The sequence below is a fragment of the Macrotis lagotis genome, chromosome 3, assembly GCF_037893015.1.
Source record: "Macrotis lagotis isolate mMagLag1 chromosome 3, bilby.v1.9.chrom.fasta, whole genome shotgun sequence".
NCBI lineage: Eukaryota > Metazoa > Chordata > Mammalia > Peramelemorphia > Peramelidae > Macrotis > Macrotis lagotis.
Window position 1 is genome coordinate 166,168,402 of NC_133660.1, and position 24,368 is coordinate 166,192,769.

Consider the following 24,368-nt stretch of genomic DNA (forward strand, 5'->3'; position numbering starts at 1 on the left):
GTGAATGCGGATGACTGTCAGCTCATCGGAGCAATGGCAGAGGGGATGTCGTTGAATGACAGCAGCGAGGGCCGACCGATGCGAAAGGGAAGGCGGACTTGGGGAAGGGCGGTTGGGCCATCCAATCCGGGGAAGCGAATGTTGTTCCTGTTGGAGCGCCGCGCACCAATCAACAGGGGGCAGCGGAGAGGACCGGGCCAGCCTCGCCTCGCCTCCTCGGCCGGGAGATCGCCGGGCGGAGCGGGAGAGCCATCGGGGCCGGACGGCGGTCGGAGGGAGGCTGACGGGCTTCGCTGGCTCCTTAAAGGGGACGCGCCATTGTCAGGAGCGGCGGCCGGGCGGCCGGACCGGCGGCGCCGGCGAGCGAGGGTAGGTGCGCCGGGGAGGAGGCGCCTCATTTCACTTTCTCTTGGCTCCGGCGCTCGGCTCCCTCTGCGGATGGATGCCCGCCGGGGCGGGGGCCCGGGGGGCCGGGCGGGGGCCCGGGGGGCCGGGGCGGGCGCCCCTCCCCCGCCGCTAACGGAAATGGAACCGGCGCGGCCTCGCCCTCCCCCGGGCTGCGGCGGGGCCGGAGGCGAGGCCGGGCCGGGCCGGGGGGTTCCGGCCTCCGGTGGTGCCGGGCGGCGGCGGCGGCGGCGGGAGGAGGAGGAGGAGGCGGGGGTGCGGCGGCCGCCTTCCTCTGCCCCCCCCCCGGCCCGGCCCGCGCCCCCTCGGCGTCGGGGATACAAAGGAGCCCCGCGGCCCGGCTGCCCGGAGGCTGCCCGGAGGCTGCCCAGGACCCGCCGCCCCGGCTGTGCTCCGCGCTCGGAGCCGCGGTGCGCTCGGAAACTTTATTTAGGAGCCGATCAGCCGGCGGGGAGCGGAGGCGCACCCCGGGCCAGGGGCGCCCGGAGGGGCACGAGCGCCCGGTGACACCCACGTTGCAACCCACCATAGATGTTTAAAAAATTTTTGCAAGGCTCGCCCGAGGCCGCACAGCTCGGTCACTGTTAAGTGTCTGAGGCCGGATTTGAACCCAGGAACTCCCGACTCCGCTGCGCCACCTAGCCGCCCCTAATGGCATTTTCTTTATCCTTATCCTCCTTAGCCTCTGTCATTGTGGATCATTCTCCCCCCCCCTTTTTTTTTAGGTTGAATCAAGAATATTTTAATAATGTGTAAAAAAAACCATTTGTACTAAAATAAATATAAATTAAAAAGAAATGGCTTTCCTGCGCAACTCCTGTTTTTGAGCATTTTAATTTCTTTTGGAAGTATTTAGTGATGAAAGCACGTGTGTCCTCTTAGAAGTGTCCCAGGTTGTGTTCTGTTACTTTCTGGCTCCTTTCTTGACCAGAAATAGCATTACATTCTGTCTCTTCTGTTATGTTATTTTTGTATCTTTACTGCTTTTAAGAAATAGGGTTGGTTTTTTTTTAACTTTACAGATATTTTGGAGCAGCTAGGTGGCGCAGTGGAGTCAGGAGGACCTGAGTTCAAATGTGACCTCAGACACTTAATGACCTAGCTGTGTGGCCTTGGGCAAGCCACTTAACCCCTTTCCTTGCAAAAAACTTAAAAAAAAACCTTTACAGATATCTTACTAAACAATTTTTCTTTGTTAAACATATGCTTAATAACAGGTAGAAACTTATCAGGATACAAGAGGGCAAACCCTCAGGCAGAAAGGTAGACCTTAAAAGGCAGACCACTTATTTGAACCATTCCTCTTTAGTCCTTTTGTGTACATACACATCTCTTTGAAATACAAAATCAATGAATGATTATACTGTGTCTTTCACTGTTAACAACTAATACTTTTTTTCAAATTCCAGCTTTTTATTCTTTTATCCAAGGCATCCTAGTAGAGTAGGGAAGAATACTAACCAGATTTGGGGTCTTAAGACCAGAATTCAGGATATTATTTTATTTTATTTTTAGCTTTTTGCAGGGCAAATGGAGTTAAGTGACTTGCCCAAGGCCATACAGCTAAGTAATTATTAAGTGTCTGAGGCCGGTTTTGAACCCAGGTCCTCCTGACTCCAGGGCCAGTGCTCTATCCACTGCCCCACCTAGCTGCCCCTCAGATTTTATTTTAAAAAATTTTTATTCTCAATTCAAATTCACTCCTTGCCTCTGACCCCTTCTCCACCCATCAAGAAGAAAGAATACTATATCCATTATACATATGAAGTCATACAAAACTTTCCACATTAATCATGTTGCCAGAATAAAAAAAATTAAGGCAGTGGAAGAAAAACCTTCAATTTGCACTCAGAATTCATCAGTTCTATATCTGGATGTGTGAACAGCATTTTTCATTGTGAGTTCTTTGGAAATTTTGTGAATCATTGTATCAATCAGAGTAGATAAGTCTTTCCCAGTTAATTATCATTACAATATTGCTGCTATCGTATACAGTATTCTCCCACTTTATTTAACTTTGCATCAGTTCATATAAGTCTTCCCAGGTTTTTCCTGAATAGTAGTTTTCCATCATAATCGTAAGCCATAACTTGTTCAGCTATTCACCAATATCCCCTCAGTTTCCACCGTAAATAGAACTTTTATGAATACGTTTGTATATATGGGCCCTTTTCCTTTTTTCTTTGATATCTTTGGGATAAAGACCTAGCAGTAGCTGTGAACAGTTTTGTAGTCCTTTGGGCAAAGTTCCAAATCGTTTTCCAGAATGGTTAGAGTATTTCACAGCTCCACCAACAGTGCATTAGTGTGCTTGTTTCCTATATCCCCTTCATTATTTATTTTTTTTTGGTCATCTTAGCTAGTCAGATTGGTGTGAGTTGTTAACTGTTTTAATTTCTATTTCTCAATGATTTAAAGCATTTTTTTTAACCATGATTTCTTTTATGTGATAGCTTTGAGTTCTTTCAAATACTGTCTTTTATATCTTTTGGCCATTTATCATTTAGGAGATGGCTCCTACTTTTATAAATTTCACTCAGATACATGAAAAATAAGACCTTTATCAGAGACACTTGCAGTAAGCATCCCCTCCCCCATTTTCTACTTGTTACTTTGAATGCATTAGTTTTGGTTTTGTAAACGTTTTAATTTAATGTGATCAAAGTTAGTATAAGTTCACTTTTTTGTTGTTTGTTTTTTGCAACATGGTTAATATGGAAATGTTTTGCACAATTTCACATGTATAATTGATATCACATTTCTTGCCTTCTCAGTGGGTGGAGTAGGAGTGGTAGGGAGGGAGAGAATTTGAAAATTAAAATTTATAAAAATTCTTTTTTAACATTCTTGTTAAAAATATAGTTTTATTTAAAAAATGATGTAATCAAAAAGTTTCCATTTACCTCCTGTGATCCTCCTTCTCTTGTTAAGAAACTCTAAATGAGACATGTAGTTTTTTTATGTGATCCCCTGATTTGCTTTTTACTTATCATTTACCCATTTTGAGCTTATCTTGCTCTGAAATGTTGGTATTTACATTCTTTATGCCAAACTGCTTTCTTATTTTTTCCAATAGTTTTGATCAAATAGTGAGCTTGTACCTCAATGAGTGAATCTTAGAGTTGGTCGAACACTAGATTATGTGCTCATTTGTGTTCTCTATATTGTGTATTTAATCTATTTCATTGACCAACCACTTTTATTCAATTTCACATTATTTTGATAATTACTGCTTTGTAGTATAGTTTGAGATCTGATATTGTTGGTCCCCTTCCTTCAATTTTTTCCATTGTATTTTTTGATATTCTTGTCCTTTGGGTCTTCCAGATGAATTTTATTATTTTTTTTTTAGCTCTATAAAGCTACTTTCTACCTCTGTCACCATTTACAGATCAAGACCTCTGGATTTCATTTTTCTCACCTGTAAAATAAAAGATGCTCTTATAAAATCTTGGTGAGGATAGTGATATCTAGTAAGCACTGACTAGTGCTGCAGGAAGGTAAAACAGGTTTCCAAAATCAACTTTTATCAGTGTAAACTAGGAGAAAATTTTAGATGTTAAATTCTTTAGGAAGGCTGATATTTTTCACATATTTTTAAATGCTTAAAAAAAATAAAATCTACATGCAGTAGGATGATCTAGGTTCAAGTCCTGCCTCTGGGACATTACTAGCTCTTTAATACTGGGCAAATAACCTGTTTATTCTGTAAACAGATCTCTGTAAGCTACAGAGAAGATGACTAGCATTGTTAGGAAGTATTTTCCTTAAGGGGAAGTTCTCTATACAAGTGAAATAACATTTGAGCCCCTATCTGTGTTTCTGGTTCTTTATGAAGCCATGCTGAATGTTTGTGATTACTTCCTTTCTTTATCTTTTACTATCTCTTTAATAATGCATTCTAGAACTTTTCTAACAGTTGAAGCCAAACTTATTAATTTACAGTTGACCCAAGATAAGTTTCTTTATTGACCTCTGACTCACCTCAGACTTGGAATTTTCTGAGATTATGGTGTTGTGTGATTTGAAGCCATATAGCATCACCAGAACAAACACTGGGTGTTAAAAAAAAAGATGGAATTTTATTTTCTTTTGATTGTCCTGCTTATTGTCTCTATAATGCCTGTTGGACATATATATATATATATATGTATTGATGGACTAAGTTGATGTGCTATCTATCGGACTACATATCTTAGTGTTGGTAATAGGCATTCTTCTATTTTTTTTTCTACTTTGATCATTAGCTCAAAGTCTTTTATTATTGAAAACATTTAAGATTCTTTGTAGAATTTAATGCAATCAGTACTCTTGGCATCTATAAACAGGAGCATCTGGAAGACCTTACTTTCTTGGGGGGGGGTCTCCTCTTCCCGAGTTCCCCAGTACTTTGTACTGGCTTTCCTATTCAGCACTGGTGAATACCTTTGGTGAGCATACTTCTATCTTCATGATTTATACTTTCCTTTTTATTGATAAAAAGAGGATTTGAACAGTTATCTCTTATCATCTCTTAAAGACATCTTTTTTTTTTTTAAGGCTTTTGCAAGGTAAATGGGGTTAAGTGGCTTGCCCAAGGCCACACAGCTAGGTAATTACTAAGTGTCTGAGGCCAGATTTGAACTCAGGTACTCCTGACTCCAGGGCTGGTGCTCTATCCACTGTGCCACCTAGCCTCCCCAAGACTTATCTTTTAAAAGCAGTTATTTTTATAGTCATATTATAAACACGTTAGGATCTTGTATTATTTGCATTTTTAAGACATCCTAGAGATAAGAAAGTAGATATGTGGATCAACCATATTGATATTCATCAATAGATGTGTATTAGTATCTGTCTGCTTCCTAGAGGTTATCTTTAGGAAACCAAATTGAAACCTTGATGCTTGAATTATTTCCTTGTCCTCTGGAGATTTTTATGGGACTTTGACTGTGATCCTAGGGAACTCCTCTAATCTTTACAGAAAGGTCCATAAATAGTTATGAACTTGTAACCTGTCTTAGACTAGGAAGTCAGAGGTGAGAATTGTAAAAATACATAGACTCAGAATAGTTTTTACTTCACTTTCTTGAATGGTCTTAACTAAATGTATTGCAGGTGAGAGGAAACAATCTAAAAAGGTTTGTATTGCTTTAGCTACTCCTTCCAAGTTTGACTTCTTAGGGGAGAAACTTCTGAGGTAGTAAAAGGCCAACAGCCAGAAATATTTAGAAAAACAAAGAATATGGAGTTATGGGGTCACAGGACCTGGATTTCATTCCTTCACCTGCAGCTTCTTTTGTGAGGTAAGCAAATCATCCCTTAGGGTGAGGAGGAGGATTTAGCTTGGCCTTTTTGTTTGTAGGGATTAGAATAGAAGATAAATTTAAGTTCCTTTCTATACCTCATTCTAGGTCTAGATATTAGTTTCTAGATTAATTATCTAGATTTTAAGTTAAAAATCCTGATGACTTAGTTTCTTCCATTCTTATTTTTGTTGTGATAGTAATACTGCATGACTCCTCTGAGGGCAGAGCAGTAAACAAGCATGATCATCACCAGTGGGAGCTTTGTTGCCTTGGAGTTTGTTGGGCCAAGGCTTTGAATTCCTCAGAAATTATCTCCCCAGATTATCACTTTATGCCTTTGGGGCAGAAGAGTCCAGATATTCTTACCAGTACAGGTGAATGTTATTTAACTGAATACTCTGTTGAATGATGTGTTTCCATATAAGTAAGCTATTTCTATGTCTTTGAAGATAGTTTATGCTATGCTGATGGAAGAACACATTTCAATTAAATGAAAAATTCAAGAATTAAGATCTTCCTCACTGCTCTCTAATAAAGATATATCACAAATACATTTGACTGTAATGTAGGATATTTAAAATTTGACAGATTTTACTAAAGTTTTGATTGATAGTTCTTTGCATTGTGAAGAGAACAGTGGTGTTATGGTACTTCACATGGGCAGTGCTGATAGTGATGGGTTTATTATCAAAACCATAGGGAGGAGTGATGAAGTTAGCAGGTTCTGAGTTGGACCTTATCAGTTACAAATCACCCTTTACATGGTATTGCAATTAGGTCTCTATTTAAATGACAATATAGTGAAAAAATTTTATATCTCAGGTCTAATAGGAGCTCTTGGGGAAAAATGTTTATTTGCAACTCATATACTGAGAGTGCTTTTATTTATATACTTTTTTATCATTTGACCCTCAAAACAATTCTGGTAAGTAATCCAATATTTCCATTCTAGTTTCAATAAACAAAGGTTGAGAAGCTAAGTAACTTGCCTAGGATTGCTCAGTTAATATGTGGTGAAGCCATGATTTGAATCATGGTCTCTTGTTTCCAAATTCAGTATTCTTCCTTTTAGTACATATTGCCTAACACCACTAGTGCAAATACTTAAAAGAAACCTTGTACAATTATTTTTAGGCAACATAAATAATCCCTTAATAGGTTATTCTATTATCTTAATGTATTGGTGGAAGAGAATTCCAAAACCCTTGATATTTTTAGGACCCCAAATAGTCTAAGGACATTTCTTTTCCTTCTTTAAAAATGAGAGGTTTTTTTACCAAACCTTTAATGATTCTTTTATTCCCCTATGCTTTTTAAAAGTTCTGAAAATATTAATTTATTCTCTCTCCACTTTGCTTTAGCAGTTATAGTATTGCATTAAATCAGTCCCAGTGAACTTTCTTGTCTAGTACTTGGTTAGAAACAGAATGCATTAATGCTGAAAGGCTCTGATTTTTTTTTTTGTCAGTATGGCTGGGGTTCCTCCTTCTATGAGAACTTTCTCTGCCTCAGGACTGGAGACTTGTGAGGCAGATCAAGTTATCAACTTAGTATGGTTGTGAGTCATGGAACACTACTATCTGTGTGAAATTGGATTTGAGGATCACATTTAAAGAGGTTTATAATTCATGTAAGTAAGCTGCAACATAAACAAGGAATTATGATGGATCAATGGCATAATATTATCAAATGTAAAACTAGAAAAAAAAAATCTTGGTATTTTGGGAAGAGTGAAGGATAACTAAGGGACAGCTCTTGTATACCACTGATTGTTCATGTGAGCCTAATAAGTTGTGTGTGGGTGGGGGCGGGGGAACCCCTATGGCAAACTTATGGGAGGCCTGTGATTCATAGAATGGGCAGGCATAGATGGGTTGCTTTGGTGGAGGAAATACGTACCTCTGTAAGAGCACAGAGCTGTTGGAAGTAGTACTGTTGGTTCTAATTTCTCTTAGTTTCCCTAAAAAATGACCTCTACGTATCCCAAAATTTGTATTTCTCAAGTCTAACCTAGGTGGCAAGGAGATAGAGCTCTGGATGTGTTGGGAAAACCTGAGTTGAAATGTGATTCCAGATATGTCCTTGAGCAAATCACTTAAACTTTAGTGTGCCTCAATTTCTTCATCTGTTAAATGAGAATGGTAATGGTACTGATCTCCCAGTGTTTCTGTGAGGATAAAATAGGATAATATTTGTAAAAGATTTTGTGACCTTAAAGTCCTAAATCTTATGATTATGATTATTATTATTATTATTGCTGTTTTGTTAAACTCACATCAAAAGGAATCACCATTGTAATGTATATATGACTAATGTTTATGTAGCCTCTTTCAAGATTCCTAAGGAATAGAAACTTAGTTAGACCTTGTCTTGAAAGCAGCCTCATTCCAATTTTGAATGACTGTAGGTTCAATCTCTAATTGTTAGTTTTTCCTTACATCAAGCCTAAATTTGTCTCTATGATTTTTACCTGTTGCTCCTGCTGTTAGGGCCTCTTAGAAAAGACTGATACTTTCCTTCTCTATGAGTCTTTCAAAGACTCAAATATACTTATCAAATCCTTCCCTCTTCCAAACTTCCCAGGTTAGGTTGAAAGTACCATCATGCTTTTATTCTTCCAATTTCATACTCTTGGCATTATTCTTAGTATTCTATATCATGTCCAGTCTCTTGCTAAATATTGCAGTTTCTGCTTCCACAAAGTCTCTTGTCTCCTCAAACAACTACTTAGTTCAGATTCTCATTTTCTCCTATTTAGGTTATTGAAAAAACCTCTTCACTGGTCTTCCACCTCAATTCTTTCTCAACTTCTATCCATTCTATAAAGTACTGACAAAGTAATTTGCCTTGAGTACACATATGATCATGTGACTCCCTTATGTCATCAACCCCAGTGACTTCCTATTGCTTTTAAGCAATAATACCCACATACATGTACAAAGAAATACAATCTGTGTTATATATAAAATATTGTACACATATGAAATATGTATTAAATGTATATATATATACATACGTTTCTTTCTTGCAGCCTATCTCTACTCAACTTATTTTTCCATCTTCATTGGGCAATACCGGCTGCTCTGTTTATCAAATATGCTTCCAAGCCTAACTCTGGCCATCCATCATGTCTCAAATGCATTACTTCCTTATATCAACTTCATAGCGTCCTCTCTTCCTTTAAGATGCAGGTCAAACAAGCATCTTTTGTGTGAAACCTTTCCTGATTCCCATCCTGCCTCTAACTACCAGTGCCCTCTCTAATTATTTCATACATAATTCCTATTAAATTCATAGATATGCTATATTAATATCACACATCTTTGTATTTATTGTCTCCCCTATTAGAACGTAAACTTCTTTTGAAAAGAAATTATTTCATTTTTAAAATTTGTATTTGTTGCAAAATATCTGTTTCATAGTAGGTAGGTGCTTAGAAAATTATTGTTAATAAATTTTTTAAGAAATATTTATCCAGGGGTGGCTAGGTGGTGTAGTGGATAAAGCACCGGCCCTGGAGTCAGGAGTACCTGGGTTCAAATCCAGTCTCAGACACTTAATAATTACCTAGCTGTGTGGCCTTGGGCAAGCCACTTAACCCCATTTGCCTTGCAAAAACTAAAAAAAAAAAAAAAAAATATTCAACTACCTGCAGAGTTTCACATTTTTCTCCCTCCCCCCCTTTACCTTCTCCCTCACCCCCTTATAGAAATCTCACTGCATTAAACATATATCCATATTAATCATGTTGTGAAAGGTTAATCAAATTAAAAAGGGGGAACCCCATAATATATAAAAAACATTTTAAAAATTGAAAAAAGTGACTGCATTCTGTAGGTCATTCTACAATCAGACTCCATAGTTCCTACTCTGAATATGGATGGTATTTTTCATCATATGTCCTTTAGAATTGTCATTGATTATAGTACTGATGAAAGCAAGTCTGTCATAGTTGATTACACACAATGTTGTTATTAGTGTGTACAATTCTGTGGTTCTGTTCACTTCATTCAGCATCAATTCATGTAGGTCTTTCCAGGATTTTCTGAAGTCCTGTCCCTCATGATTTCTTGATTTTCTTTTTTTAATTTTATTTTTCCAATTACACGCAGAGGTAGTTTTCAGCATTCATTCATTTGTAAGTTTCACGTTTTTCAACCACTTTCCCTTCCCTTCCCTTTTCCTTCCCCATGGAATAGAATAATCTGGTGAAAGTTGTACATGTGCACATGTTTAATGTATTTCCATATTAGTCATGTTGTGAAAGACGAATTAGAACTAAGGGAGGAAAAAAATGAAAGAGAAAAAATCCCATTCACATTTACAGTTACAATTACTATTTCCCTCCAAGCTATCTTCCCCCATTTATACTTTTCCCTTTCCCCTTGTCCTTCCTCATCAGGATTTTGCTTCTGATTGCTGCCTCTCCATCAGCCCTTCTATGAGCCCCTTTCCCTTCTTCCTTTCCCTTTTAATTTTTCTTTTTAACTTTAACTTTACCTTTACTTTTACTGTGAGGCCTTTTTTTTTTTAATTAGTCCTCTCTTCCCCTTTCTTTCCCCTTCCTCAGCTCCCCTTCCCCCTCCCCTTTTAGAGTATGATAAGTTTTTAAACCCAATTGGAGTTGTATGTTATTCCCTCTTCAAGCTGAATCTGTTGAGAATAAGATTTACTTATCCTCCCTTCTTTACCTCTACATTAATAGTCTTTGTGCTCTTCATGTGGTTCGATTTACCTTCTAATGCCTTATTTTCTCATAGTATAATCCTTTTTATATCTTGATTGTTTTAAACCTCACTTGTATCCACAACATCTTTCACAATTATACTCCTTTTATGTGTCCTGATAGAAGTACAGTTCTCAAGGGTTGACTGATTGATTTAGAAGTCACATTACCTCATGGTCTCTTCATGCCTACAGCCTCTGTTTAAGTACACTTTATCCAAGTACACTGTCCCATTGGAAATGGATTGATTTCTCAAGAGACATAAACATCAAATTATATATAATCAATTTATACCACATTCACTTTTCAAGTATCCTCTATAGAAATACATTCCTCATGAGCTAAAGTATCATGTAAAACAAGATCACCTTTGTTCTCATTTCTTGAGACTTTGAAGATCAGATTTTCAGTTCTATTCTGGTCTTTTTATCAGGAAAATTTGTAAGTCCTCTGATTCATTGAAAGGCCATCTTGTCCTCAGAATATACAGAATTTTGCAAGGAGTTGATTTTTGGTTGTAATCCAAGTTCTTTTGCTTTTTGGAATATCATAATTCCAGGTCCTCTGATACTTTAATATTAAAGCTGATAAATCCTGTGTAATCCTAACAGGATCTCTGCTATTTAAATTGCTTTTTGACTCTTTTTGCAGAATTTTCTCCTTTAGCTGAGAATTCTGAAATTTGCCACAGTATTCCTTGGAATTTTTGTTTTGGGTCTCTTTCTGGTGGGGTGATCATTAGATTTTTTTTTTCAAGGACTGTTTTATCTTCTTTTTCTAGGATCTTAGGGCAGTTTCCCATGATAATTTCCTGCATGATATTTGCCCAGGCTTTTTTTCTGATCGATTTTCTAGTTTGGTTGTTTTTCCTAGGAGGTACTTTACATTTTCCTTTTTTTTTTTTTTCAGCCTTTTGGTTTAGTTTGATAGAAACTTGGTGTCTCACTGAGTCATTCATTTCAGTTTGTCCAATTCTAGTTTATAAGGTTTTATTTTTTCAATTAGCATTTTTGTTTCCTTTTCCAGTAGATTAACATTATTTTTCAGCTAGTCAATTTTACTTTAAAAAATTTTTTTCAGTTAACTTCATAATTCCTCCTGTTTGATTCTCATTTCTTTTCTCCATTTTTCTTCTTCCTCTCTTCTTTGGTTTTTAAAATCCTTTTTGAAACTTCCAAGAAGTCTTTTTGGAATTCAGACCAGTTCATCTACCCTTAGAGGCTTCTCATGTAGGTAGTTTGTCACTGCTTTCCTTTTCTGATATGGTGTTTTTTTATTACCCCTATCAGATTAGTAGATGTCAGTGGTTATTGAGGGGTTTTTTTGTTTGTTTTTCCTGGTTATTTTGTCAGTTTGAATCTGTTCCATGTGGTACAGGGTGCAGAGTCCCAAGTCTTTTTTTGCTAGGGGCCAGGGTTCTAGTGCCTGGTTTTCTGCTCTGGAGTTCCTGTGCTCTTGGTTTGTACCCTATGCTTGGGTAGTCCAGTGCTGCACCAGCTTCCCAGGACTGAAAACCTTGCTCTCCAATCTGGATTTGGGACTCTTAGTAGGAAGAGTTGCTCTGGGACCTTAGCTGAACTATGGCTAAAAGCCTCTTGCTGGCCTCCCAGCTCTCTTGCCTACCCTGGGCTCTTACTAGCCTTTTACCCACATGAGACAGACCTTTTCTTGAAGTTCCTCCAAGATATCTCAATGAATAGTTGTTTAACTATTTTTTTTTTTTTTGGTGAGTTCTGTCACTTTAGGATCTGTTTAGAGACTTCATTCAAGCTTTTTTGGTGGTTCTTTATTTTTTTTTTAAATATTTTGTTTTTCCAACTACATGAAACTGTAGTTTTTAGCAATCTTTTTTTTGCAAGATTCTGAGTTTTAATGTTTCTCCTTCCCCCCTTTTCCTCCCCTTCCCCCGACAGAAAGCAATCTGATATAGGCTTTACGTTTATAACATACTAAACATAGATCTATGTATTGATCATGTTGTAAGAGAAGAATCGAATCCAAACAGAAGAAAAAAATTAGAAAAAAATGACAATATATAAGACAACTTTTAAAAATTGAAGTTAATAAGCTTTGGTTTTCATTTAAGCTCCATGGTCCCTTTTCTGAATTTGGATAGTATTTTCCATTACAAGTCTTTTAGAATTGTCTTTGATTACTGTACTGCTGAAATGAACAAGTTCACCAGGGTTGATCATCTCACAATGTTTCTTTTAGTGGGTACAGTGCTCTTCTGGTTCTTCTCATCTCACTCAATCAGTTCATACCAGTCTTTCCAGGCTTTTTTGAAATCCCATCGCTCATGATTTCTTATAGGACAATAGTGTTCCATCACATACATATACTGCAGTTTGTTTAGCCATTCCCCAATTGATGGGCATTCCCTCAATTTCTAGTTCTTTGCTACTACAAAAAGATCTACTATGAATATTTTTGTACATATGGGATTTTTACCCTTTTTCATGATCTTTTTAGGATACAGACCCAGTAGTGGTATAGCTGGATCAAAGACTGTGAACAGTTTTATTACTCTTTGGGCATAATTTATTGGTTCTTTCCAGAACTTTTCTGTTTTTCTCCCTTTTAGAAGCAAAACAGACTAGGATTGAATTAGAGAAATTATTTGGAAAGAGGAAAGAAATTTCTTTCACCAGGTATAATGAAAAGAGAGCTGATACTATGTGGCCATTCTGGCAAGTATACTCTGTTACCGTTCATCTGTCCATAGGTTATTGAAGATCTGTTAGTTACACATAAAAGAGTAATGTTTGAGATCTGGAGTTTGATTAGTCTTTCTTTACATCATGTAAATACTTTCTAGCCTCAGCTTGGAGCTTAATAATTTTAATTTTGCATGATTAATCCTTTGTATATATATGAAATTTTTTTCTATAGACTTTACAATGTTGGACTTAGTGCTCTTGAGCATATATATTAGGCACTTAATAAATATTTAATAGGTGAATTTTTAAAAATCATATGTCCTATTTTACTTTTTATGTGTGTCTTTTCTTTAGCTAGATTTTAAGTACCTCAAAGAGTTCATGATTTAAGTTTTTCTTACATTTGTAGAATAGTGCTCAGCTTAATGTAGGGATTCAATAAACTGTATAAACATTTAGTGATAGGTTTTTAACCTAAAAGACACACAGTTGTTGATTGATTAGATAAGGACATAGACTATCTTGAAAAAAATAGACAAGGCTGAAGGAGAGTTAATTTAGGAGGGAAAATGACTTTAGTTTTAGATGTGTTGAATTTGAGATGTCAAGTAGAAATGTTCATATGAATATTTGGAGGTACAGGATTGAAGGTTAGGTGAAATTTTGGCATTTAAAAATTTTTCAGCATAGCTAGTTGGTGCTTTGGAGGTAGAGGAGTTCTTTTAGAAATGAATATAGAAACAAGAATAGAGAATAATTAGTCAAATTTGAGACTGTTAGGGGTATGAGAAAAAGAAACCTTTAGAAGGAGAATGAGCGGTTAGAAGTGGACAAATAGTGAAAGGCAACATAATAGTATGAATGATTGAAAGGAAATAAAACTTAAGTGCTAACTGTATGTTGATTGCTTATACTGTGCTGAAGCTCTGGGTATACAAATAGAGAAATAAGATAGTCTCTGCTCTCAAGGAGCTTATATTTTAATGGAGAAAGAGCTCATATGAACAGTTTTGATTGCAAGTTAGATGAAAAAATTCCACCCTCCTTAAGGTAGTGGCAAAGTAGATGATGGTACCTCTTCCTTAATGTCATTTACACTGATAAAAATCATAATTTCTGAAGCTGAACATTTTACAGAGTGCCAAAGACTTTTATTTTGCAGCTTCAATAGCTGTGGCTGTAGCACATGTAGGTAGAAGTAAGTAATGGTTAGGTAGCATGTCAATAGGAGTTTTTTGCCAGCATGCTGGGTTGGAAACATTACTGTTCCCAAGGTTCTTGGGTTCATAGTTGGTAGGGATGTTTTGCCCCTTCTTCACAGGAGTTGTTTCCCTGTATATTGGGAAGTGTCCCAATGACCAAAAGAGGATATAATTTCCTAAAGGAAACCACTGCAAAGAAGCCAAGCTAGAATTAGAACTGAGAAAAATTACTGTATTTTGTGAATAGGAAGTTATTGTTGACTTTCCAGAGTACAGTTTCAATACAATAGTGAGAATGGAAGTCATATTTCAAGGGACTAAGGGATGAATAGGTGGTAAGGCAGTTTTTTTCCCCCCTCCTAGTGCCCAGGATCCACTTTCCACATGTGATGTACTATTTTATTGAATCAGATTTTTAAAAAGTAACAGTTCTTTAGATCTTCATAATCATGGCATATACCCAACCATAGTCTTCTTGCCATCAGGACATTGGCTAGAACTGAAACCTTTGACACTAAGCCTTTTAATTCCAGGCCCCTGACTAGGATCAAGTCTTAAGATATTGCTATATTGTTTAGGTGGAGGGGCTTCAGACATAAAGTTTGACTTGCGGTTGAGTATGCTTCCACCTGCGGGTCATCTTCTGACTCTGCATTATTTCTCTGTAGTTTTGGGATGAAACAAAGTGACTGGGATGGATGTGAACTCACGAAGAGATCCTAGTAAACTCAAAACCAGGTGTTGGATCTATCCCTTTTCTCCTAGTGTTTGAAAGAAAAAAAAATACTGAATTCTTAAGGTGGGAGTTAAAGTAAAATGGTACTTCTTTTTCTTAGAGCTAGCAAACTACTCATTCCATTCTGATTCTGTGCTATAAGATCCCTGACTACTTAAGTAAAAAACTCTTGTACTGCTACCTTGTTTCTATGCCTACATCTCAGTGTCTTCTCCATCATTCCTCTTTGGTTCTCCCTTTCTAGTGTAACCCCTATTCTTTCCATAAATTTCTCCTTGACTTCTCAAACTCATTGCATCTTCTTTCATTTATTAAAACCTGGCATACTTAGAGGGCTTTAAATCCTTGGCTATATTCTCTAGTATTCTTTGTGTCTTTTCTCTTGCTTCCTGACATATTTTCCCATAATGAGAAGTAACTTGTAATAGTAATGGTGTTGCTATAGTTGTGAAGATTGAGTTCTGGCCTTTGGTACTCTCTTTTCTCCCTCTTCTTTGTTGAATAGGAGTAGAACTGAATCCCTTTTAAGGTCTTTTCTATTCCTGTTCTCTGGAGATTAAATCAGCTACATCCTGTTATAAGTTCCCTTTCCACCAGGGAGAATATGATGGGGCTCTTAGATCCACGTGGTTTTTCCTTCCTCTGTTATATGGAGTTCATAACAGATGAAAAGCTAGAATAATCAAAATAACTTGGAGCCCCTAGTTGAGAAAATTCTTAACTTTGAGACTGAAAGTTACCTCTGTCTTAAAAGATAAAACATTAAATTTTTAAGCTCAATGTTTTATCTTAAAAAAAAATCCTTGCTTTGACAATAAACTGGAGGAAACATAGATTAAAAGCAAGTAAAATATAATTATGCCTGTTACTAGATCAGGTAGGGGAAGAAAGAGTTGGGGAAAGGACAGATCTTTTAACAATCTCCTTTATTCCTCTGGAAGGGAGTACAACTGCTTGCTTTAGCCTGAATCTTGCCTTTTTATCTTTTCCTTTTGCCTTTTGTCCTGCTCCCGTGCTACAGTTTGTTTCTGGCTCATCTCATTAAGATCTCGATTGGGCTGAGAATGATGAGTTTCTACTCTGACTGCTGTTCAGTTCTTTTTTTTTTTTTTGCTGTTCAGTTCTAAAAGTCCCTTCTGCTTCTTCTTAGTTCACTATCACAGACTATAATTATGCCTTTAGGTACTCCTGAAAGTATGACTAGTCTACCTTCTGGCTCAAAAAAGGGAGCATTTGTTCTTCTGAACTACAAATCCCAGGATCCCAGTCAAATCTCTTAACTTCCTTTGTTTCTTCCTGGAGTATGGAATTTGACAGACTTTTGCAAAATCAGTTGAGGTACATTTGATAGCTGGCATTATATACAAAGCATCACATTACTTCAGCATTTAACTGAACAAGGATAATAACCCAGTGTCCAGGTAATCATCTCAGGTGTAATTGCTTTTCACAGCAGGCACGCATTAAAAATATATGCAGTGGACCTGTTGGAATGTAGAGCATCACATGACAGGCTGCTTCTTTAACAGGTGTGAATTTTATACATTTTTCTTATACTTTTCCTCAGAAGAAATGTATGTATATATTACATAAACAAATATGAATAATAGCAAACTATTAACATCAATGGGCTATACAAAATAGCTAGGTTATGTACAAATAGCTAACAACAAAGCTAAGCATAGTTAATAACCTATGTAATATTGAGTAATGCTATTACAAAGCAAATAAAAAACCTGAGAGGAAAAATAACAAAACAGGAACATATTGAATGAACATTCAGCAATGAACTTCTATAATTACACTGAAAATGTACTTAAACATTATTGTTTAACTTCATCTGTAACTTTTACTAATTTCATCTGAGATATAAGTTAGCCTATTCAATTGCTAGTCTTCTTGAAAAGTCTGTAATTATAGTCTCTACTTATGTTCTTATTTCTTAACTCTGCAGTCTAGCTTTTAATGTCATGCTAGTGTCCGGTAACCCCTTAAAACAAGTCAGGTAGGGTCTTAATGGGACGCTTTAGGCTTGGTTGAAGCTAAAGGGCCCTTACCACCTCAGGGATAAATACTTTAGTATAGTTTTACTAGCACTCCCATAGGTTGTGATTGACACTACTTTTATCAACACCATATTTCAGGAGTCATTCACGAAGTTCTTTTAGAAAGGCCTTGTCATACTTCACTTGGTGGTACTGGTGATGCTTCTTCCTCCCACCATCACCAGAGCAACTATTTGCTTCATTACCTGTGTTTGTCAAAATGGCCATTAATTCTGTATTGACCTTCCCCTCAAATTTTGACATACCTGCCCATGGTGTGGTTGGGGAAACCTAAGAATAAATCTTAGGATTTTTGTGCAGAGCTGTGCCATAAGGTATATAACTATTGGGTATGATTTAATTGGTTTCAGTGTATATAGTAGGCCTAGAGGAGGGTGGAATAGTATAGATCTAGTCTAAAAAGAAAACTCTTTTAGAAATGTCATACCATCACTCTTTTAAGATTCCCTTGAGTGGGTACTAGTTGCAAAAGGAACTCTTTTTTTTTTTTTAAGATTTTATTTATTTTGAGTTTTACAATTTTTCCTCTAATCTTCCTTCCCTCCCCCCCCCCCCCACAGAAGGCAGTTTGCCAGTCTTCACATTGTTTCCATGGTATACATTGATCCAAATTGAATGTGATGAGAGAGAAATCATATCCTTAAGGAAGAAACATAAAGTATAAGAGATAGCAGGATCAGACAATAAGATATCAGGGTTGGTTTTTTTTCTAAATTAAAGGTAATAGTCCTTGGTCTTTGTTCAAACTCCACAGTTCTTTCTCTGGCTACAGGTGGTATTCTCCATCTCAGACAGTCCCAAATTGTCCCTGATTGTTGCACTGATGAAATGAGCAAGTCCATCAAGGTTGATCATCACTCCCATGTTGCTATTAGGGTGTACAGTGTTTTTCTGGTTCTGCTTATCTCACTCAGCATCAGTTCATGCAAATCTCTTCAGGTTTCCCTGAATTCCCATTCCTTCTGGTTTCTAATAGAACAATCGTGTTCCATGGCATACATATACCAAAGTTTTCTAAGCCATTCCCCATTTTAAGGGCATTTACTTGATTTCCAATTCTTTGCCACCACAAACAGGGCTGTTATAAATACTTTTGGGTTTTGTTTTTTTTTTTTGCAAGGCAATAGGGTTTGCCCAAGGCCACACAGCTAGGTAATTATTAAATGTCTGAGGCCAGATTTGAACTCAGGTACTCCTGACTCCAGGGCCCGTGCTCTTATCCACTGCGCCACCTAGCCGCCCCTATGAATACTTTTGTACAAGTGATGTTTTTACCCTTTTTCATCATCTCTTCAGGGTATAGACGCAGTAGTGGTATTGCTGGATCAAACGGCATGCACATTTTTGTTGCCCTTTGGTGTAGTTCCAGACTGCTCTCCAGAAAGCTTGGATGAGTTCACAGCTCCACCAACAAGGTATTAGTGTCCTAGATTTCCCACAACCCTTCCAACAATGTCCTTCTGGTCATATTGAAAAGGAACCCCTTTTTAATGCTCCTATTTGCACAAATAGTCTCATTAAAAAAAAGACAAAGGATGACCTCTCCCACCCCATAATCCTAACTGATTTAAGTGCAATTTTGAAAACAGTCTTGGCATGTGCTTTCCAGACCCTGGTATTCCACAAAAATTCAGGTCCATTAGAAGACACCTTCACTAACTATTGTTATGGTAACTCATTAATGTTTAAACTTCCCTGCAACAATCCATCTAACACTTAGTATGGAAACTATACTTAGCAAGAATTCAATATTGGTTCTGTTAGATGCTGTTAACTTTGGCTTCATATAATTAATTGGGGGTATTGAAAGTAATGACTAGCTGAGCATTTTCTGAATCTGAAAGACATGGACTCCTTATAAGCTGGTCTTTGTGTTCTAGACCACCAAGAAGCCATATCAGTAGCTGAATTTTTAGCCCTCTGGTCCTTTCAAATATCAATGACAGCTCCTCTGTGGAGGAAAAACTAGCTTAGTTTCCATAGTCAGGAGGACTCCTTCCACTTGAAGACCAAAAAACCCTCCAGAAAGCAAATGCTTGGTCAGTAGTACATGGTTCAATACTCAGGGTAACACCATTTACTTGGGGTGGTATTGCATGTTATTTGATAATCTTTTTCATCTATCATTCCCTCACAAAAATAAAATTTTTCTAAATATTTGGTTTTAATTTATAGGCCTCTTTGTTGGAGAATTTTGTCTTAACGAATCCAGTGCTTTTGTGGTCAACATATTAAAAAAAAGCAGGATTTTCTCTATACTTTTTAGTCAACTTGGACTATGAGGATTGGGTCTACTATAGCATATCATTGGCAAAAATCTGTTTCCCTTCTCAAATTTCTTTCAGAGTAGATCATTCTCATTAGGAATGTATAAAGATGAGAAACTAGTAATATGAGTTGTTATTTGACAAATATAGCATAGTTCCTCATGACCCTTTGGAGCAAAAACCTGGAAAATTCTTGGAGCAGGTGTGTTTCTAATTGGTTGCTGCTCCAGATGTACTGCTATGAAAATGGAAAACTTTCCTAATGGTGTATCAGGTTGCCCACCTTTCCTCAGACCCCCAGGATTTACTGCCAGGCAACTAGGGCACACAATGATCAGAGTACCTGATTGGGAGGCAGAGAGATCCAAGATTATACTAATTAGCTGTGTTTTCTTATCTGTAAAATGAGATAATAATAGCTCCTACCTCCCAGAGTTGTTGTGAGGATCAAATGAGATAATTTTGGCAGGGCCTGGGTGACACAGAAAGCACTATAGAAATGTTAGCTATTATTTTATTATTATTATTATTATTAGTTATGACTAGCTTTGTGACCCTTTGTGGCGAGTCACTTAACCTCTATTTGCCTCAGAAGAAAGTATAGGAAAAATATAAATATGTGTATAGTTAAAAAAACATAAGTAACAACTGTGAAATAAATTTCTCCAGACAACTGTTGCTTTATAAGAGGCAAACTGATTACTAAAGTTGTGAAAAATCCAAGAGAGATGGTATTTTTTGGAGTTACTAAGTAAGTCAGAGCTAGATTGGCAGTTCTTAGGATAGCAATTTCTTGAGTGAGAGTCTGTGACCTCCTGCCCAAGTAAGAGGTCAAGGGGGAAAATAGATCAGCCCAACTGGGTTAGCTAAGTAGGTAGAGCTAACGTAGCAGCTTACAGAAGAGAGCTGTAGTTCCCTGGGATGGATTTTTGAAGATGATCATTCTGGTAGCATGTGTAAGCCAAAAATGTTGGACTTGAAGTTTATCTTTAATGACTGTAACTGAATTAGGTTAGGACTTTCTTTTAAAATATAGTTGCTTGTTTTAAAAAACAGTCTTGAAAACACTACATGAATGAAAAACCAAAGAATATTTGAAATATAGAAGAAAGAAAATTGAATTTTGAGTGAGAAGAAGAACTTGGTTGAAAATATTGGCTTTTAGAGTGTCTGTGACAGAGAATAGCATCTGTATCCAGAGAAAGAACTGTGGAGTTTAAACAAAGACCAAAGTCTATTACCTTCATTTTTTTTAAAGTGTCTTATGTACTACATAATTTTGCTATCTCTAGTATTTTATTTTCTCCTCAAGGATATGATTTCTTTCTCAACACATTCAATTTCAATCAATGTGTACAATGGAAACAATGTGAAGATTATCAGACTGCCTTCTGTGGTGGGGGAGGGAAAGGAGGGTGGGGGAAAAATTGTAAAATTCAAAAATTTACAAAAAATGATAGGTAGAAACTACTATTGTATATAATTGGAAAACAGAACTTTTTTTTTAAAAAGAAAATCTTGGTTTAACCAGTTTGATACCTTTGTGACCCTGAGTAGCTTACTTAAGAAACTCAGTTTATTATTCCTAAAGGTCTGTATAATCATACATACTCTTTGACCCAACAATGCCACTATTAGGTCTGTATATAGCCCAAAAGAGAAAAACAAAAAGGAAAAGGACCTCTATGGACAAGCATATTCATAGCAACTCTTTTCTAGTGGCACAGAACTAGAAATTGAGGGGATGCCCATCATTTGGGGAAAGGTTGAACAAATCGAGTTATGTGATTATGATGAAATGCTATTCTACTTTAAGAAATAATGAGCAAGACTTAAATGAGTTGATGCAAAGTGAAACTGTACAAAGTGGTAATATTGTGAGAAGATCTCTTGTTTTTCTCAACATTACAATGACTCAAGACAACCTTGAGGGACTTAAAATGAAGAATGCTATCCATTTCCAGTGAAAGAGCTGATGGTTTTCAGAATACAGATTGAAGCATACTTTTTACTTCCTTCATTTTTCATTAGGTTAGTTTTTTTTGGGGGGGGTTCATAGTATGACTATTATGGAAATATTTTGCATGACACATGTATGATTTATATCAAATTGCTTGTTTTCTTAATGGGAGGAGGGGAGGGAGGAGAGAATTTGGAATTAAAAATTTTAAAAACAAATGTTAGAAATAAATAAAATTTGAAATAAAAAATACTTCATTTATTCTTCATAAAGTAAATTTAGAAGACATTAATTTTGAAGTCCCTTCTGGCTATTAATCAGATGACCTAATGAGCAATGCATATATTAAGTGCCCACTCTGTTCCAGGAACCATGGTAAATGCTGGTGATACAAATGCAAAAAAAGATAGATAGTTACTACCCTCAATAATTCATGACAAACAAAAAAATTAATTGATTTAATGATTTGTTTAGGAATGAATTTTTTTTTTTCAGGCAGATGAGGTAACTGAGTCTGAGAGAGGTAAAATAGCTGTTAAAAGTTAAAAGAGTCAGAGTCAGATTCTAGATCTTTCTTCCTCTTGACTCTAAATCAAGTCTTCCTTTATATGTAAAGTATGGAAGAGGAAAGGCTAATAAAAAAAATTTACTGTTTGGAGAAAAAATTTAAAAACTGTTTTTCAGGTTCATGGTTTTTAAAAAATGTTTTATTTTGCACCAAACCCATGGTTTTACTAATGTAGGGCAATGTCAAATTCAGGGAGAAATAAGAATCACTAAATCAATTAATAATTAAGGATCCCAGTAGGCTACATATTTTCTTTAAAAAACCACACTTGCGTATATTAAGCTTAGATAGGAACTATATTTTAATCTGGTTTAGGCCCCACTTGGGAGTGGTATGGGCTTGCCTGTTTGACACTTTAATAGGAAACTCCCAGTAAAGAAATTACAATTAAAGCAGATAAGCAACAGTGAAATGCCTTAACCAGGGTTATACAGCCAGTATGTTTTAAAACTTGCCTCCTGGCTGTTTCTGTCTTTAAAATTTATATATACCAGAAAACAACTGAAAATGGTATGATTTAATTGTCATAAAAATAGATGCTTTGAAAGTTACATGAAATTCTGGGTCCTGCCAATTATTTCTTTCCTTTTTTTTTCTTTTTTTCTTTTTTATATTTTTCAAGACAATGGGGTTAAGTGGCTTGCCCAAGGCCACACAGCTAGGTAATTACCAAGTGTCTGAGGTCAGATTTGAACCCAGGCACTCCTGACTCCAAGGCCGGTGCTCTATCCACTGCGCCACCTAGCCACCCCCTGCCAATTATTTCTAGCTACTTTGCACTTTAGTCCCCATAAGTAGTGGACTGGAACTATGAATGAATTTGTTTTAATGGATGTTTAAAAAAGAGAGGAATTTATTTTCTGGAAACGTGTTTTTCAGAAAGAAAAACTAATAAAATTTTAGTTTAAAATGACTTGAAGAAACTTATTTCCAAGAGTAATTTTTATATTGAAAGCATCTCAAGGTTCTAAGATTACTTCTCTTCATTTATCCCATCACTCCTGTTTGGGAAGGGATGGAGATGAAAAAAACAAAATTGAAATTGATAATTTTTCTTTAAGAAAAAGTTTGGGAAAAAAATCTCTGCTGGTTACTTTAGTTACATTTTTAGTAATATTGTTATTTAATGCACAAGGTGCTAAACTTGGAGCAGGATCAAAAAAAGTATGACTTCTGATCTTTTGAGTCTAATAGTCTCAAAAGTTTTAAAAGGAATTTGGAAGATAGTTTATATCAAATCTGTAGAAACATTTTCCCTTCCTTGGTCTCTTTAGGGAAACTTGGAATTTGCTTCAGTTGTTTTGCATGTGGTTTGACTGATTTTGTTGTTTAGTTCTTGATAGATTTTTATCTTATGTTTCTGGTAAGCTTTGATAATTAGGAAGTAGACCCAATTGTGTATAAAAACATTAGATGTTTTACAGGGAGTGTGTTTCCCATGATTTCTTAGTTACCATTGTTTACTACAAAAAGGAAATCTGTGACTTCTTGTTATAATGGAACGGATAAAATTATTTTATAAGAATAAGGTTTTTTTAATGGTTAAAGTTTTTTACACTAGGATTAAAAGAAATTCTTAGAAAAACATGCGGTGTATAGAAGATGTAGGCTTTTATTGTATGTTGGAACTTGATTGGAATTTTAGTTCTTTTAACTATTTCCATGTTTACCTTAAATGGAAAAAAATGTAGGCATAGGAAATTTAAAATTTATTATTCTCAGTTATTTCCTTTGAAATTAATTTTTTTAAAAACTGGGGTACAGAGGAATAATGTTCAGTAAAGCTAGAACAATAGGTAGCAAAGTATCTGCTGTTCATGTCAAGATCGGTAGAGGTAATTCCTTCCAATCCTCCTCTCACCCAATTCTGAGGTTAATGATAAATTTAGTAACCATATAGTTATAGGAGAAGGGTTAGCATAATAGTGAATAGACATAAACTGCTCCTTGGAAGTTGGAAGACATGAGGTTTTAGAGTGCTCTTGGGTTTCTTTTTTGTTCAGTTCTTAGGTGGAATAAGTAATTTACTGTTTCAAGTTGAGTTTCTTGGTTATTATTCAATCTGATGGAAACTTCCAAGATTTTGCCTAGAGTAGGCATGTGGGAACTAGGTAGCATATAGTTTAATTAGTGCTATTTTTACCTGGACTTAAATTTGAGGGTATATTTATCTCAAAAGAGTTAGATAATTTTTATTATAACTTGTTCTTTTTTTTTTAAGGTTTTTGAAAGGCAAATGAGGTTAAGTGGCTTGCCCAAGGCCACACAGCTAGGTAATTTGTGTTTGAGACCGGATTTGAACCCAGGTACTCCTGACTCCAGGGCCGGTGCTTTATCCACTGTGCCACCTAGCCTCCCCATAACTTGTTCTTGAAAAATTTAAAATACTTATGCTTTGAAACTATTTGAATCACATAGTTTTTTCCATAATATATTGGTCCCATCACTTCTGGCAAACAGAGGAAGAAGAATTGGATTTTTATATGTTGG

The 24,368-nt window shown here is 36.5% G+C and overlaps 1 protein-coding gene across 13 annotated transcripts in view; it reads left to right on the forward strand.

Moving 5' to 3' along the window:
• The first annotated feature begins 231 nt into the window (after positions 1–231).
• The window catches only part of FRYL (FRY like transcription coactivator), a 283,659-nt gene continuing 259,522 nt past the window's right edge, over positions 232–24,368 (forward strand). For 7 of the 13 annotated variants that reach the window (XM_074229478.1, XM_074229492.1, XM_074229477.1 and 4 more), the window contains exon 1: positions 232–369. The gene's annotated coding sequence lies outside the window, so the exon portion shown is untranslated. Of the gene's footprint in view, positions 370–20,819; positions 21,382–24,368 lie in introns of those variants that run through there. The other 6 variants (XM_074229481.1, XM_074229483.1, XM_074229487.1 and 3 more) reach the window with 2 other exon arrangements.